Source organism: Odocoileus virginianus, chromosome 20, assembly GCF_023699985.2.
Source record: "Odocoileus virginianus isolate 20LAN1187 ecotype Illinois chromosome 20, Ovbor_1.2, whole genome shotgun sequence".
Lineage (NCBI taxonomy): Eukaryota > Metazoa > Chordata > Mammalia > Artiodactyla > Cervidae > Odocoileus > Odocoileus virginianus.
Window position 1 is genome coordinate 15,419,926 of NC_069693.1, and position 2,087 is coordinate 15,422,012.

Here is a 2,087-nt window from a genome sequence, read left to right on the forward strand (position 1 = left end):
GGGAATGACTGAGGGCAGGAGGAGAAGGGGGAGAGAGAATGAGATGGTTGGATGGCATCATCAACTCAATGGACATGAGTTTGAGCAAACTCCAGGAGATAGTGAAGGGCAAGGAAGCCTGGCGTGCTGCAATCCATGGGGTTACAAAGACTCGGACATGACTGAGCAACTGAACAACACTCCCTATGGATGTCCAGTACCAAGAGCTGGTTGCTATTTATCACTGTTTTGCGCCATGGTTTCTGCCCTTTTGTTTAACTTCAGTGGTTCCACAGCTGTCCCACCTTCTGCAGCGTGACCCAGCAAAAGCAGAGACTTGTTTGGATTATTGAAACTTGGGAAGATTTTCTTGACGATGGTGAAAATGAAACTGAAATTTGCTCAGTCGTATCTGACTCTTTGCAACCCCATGGACTGTAGTCCGTGGAATTCTCCAGGTGAGAATACTGAGGTGGATAGGCTTTCCCTTCTCCAGGGATCTTCCCAACCCAGGGATCGAACCCAGACCTCCTGCACTGCAGGCAGATTCTTTACCAGCTGAGCCACACAATGGTATGTACAACCAATCAAATGTGCCTGAGGTGAGGTGTCACATTTTTAGTGAATTGTTTTTGATTGAAGCTTAATTTGCATGTTAGCCATTTAAAAAAAATTCATTTATTTATTTGTCTGCATCGGCTCTTAGTTGTGGCACATGGCACCTTTGTTGCATCATGCAGGATCTTTTGTTGCAGCACATGGACTCTAGTTGTGGCGCCGTGGCTCTGGAGCACACCGGCTCAGTAGTTACCATGTGCAGGCTTAGTTACTCCTCAGTATGTAGATCTCAGATCCCAACCAGGGATCGAACCTAAGTTCCCTGCATTGCAAGGTGGATCTCTAACCACTGGAACACCAGGGAAGTCCCAGTAGTCATTTTAATCAAAGAGTTCACTAAGTTTTGATAGATCTGTGTAACTCCCACCCTAATCAAGTTATAGAGCATTTCCAACACCATAAAATGTCCCTCTGGTGTCCTCTCAGCCAATCCCCTCCCATTCCCGTCCCCAGTCCATGACAACCACTGATATGTATTTTTGTCACTTAAAGGGGTTCTGGTACCAATTCCAAGCTGGGGTGTCAGTTCTTCTGCACCACCAAGCCACTCTCCTAATACCTGCTGAGTGTCCTACAATTCAACTCAATTCTGACCCCGTCTACCCAGAGGTAGTGGGTCACTTCCATACCCACTCCCAGCACACCACTTTGCCCATATGTTCAACAACCCAGAAGCTCTCCAAAGTCCATCTTTGGGTTTTTATGGAGGCTACCATAGGCATAATTGATTAAATCTTTGGCCATAGGTGACTGATTCAACCCCCAGCCCCTCTCTAGTCCCTGGAGGTCAGCAGGGGTAGAACTGAAAGTTTCAATCCTCCAATCACATAGTTGGTTTCACACGCAGTCAGCCCTCATCCTTTGAAAGTCACATTATTAGCATAACAAAAGATAGCTTTATTGCTCTCATCACTTAGGAAATTCTAAGGATTTTAAGAATTCTGTGCCAGAAATGGGGATGAAGACCAAATATGTATTTATTATAAATCATAGTGCCACAGTCAGAGGTTATCCTGTTACCTATGTGACCAGTTTGTTACTTTTTACTGCCAAGTAGTGTTCCATTGCGTGGCTACATCACAGTTTTAAAATCCATTCTCTTTTGATGGGCACCTGGGCTGCATCCAATTTGGGGCTATCATGAATTAAAGTTGCCCTGAATATTTGCATGCAGTCTTTGGACAGGATGCGCTCATCTTCCCGAGTAATAGCTGAAAGGACACTGTTGCTCATAACCTTAGAAGTCATGCCTCCGAAGCCCTCCTGTGTTTCTCATCTCACGGAGCTGGGCAATTCCTCACCGGGTTGGTTGGCTTGCCATCTGCATGCAGCGGCCGGAGCTTGCTGGCCTGTTTGTTCGGTTCACTCTGCAGTGAGCTTTTCTGCTTACATCTTTTTCTGGCTGACCTCTTAATTTACAGCAAATAATCTGCTTGTTTTCCAAAGGATAAGCAAACAAGGAGTTATTTCAGTGGAGGCTTCTAGGGTGT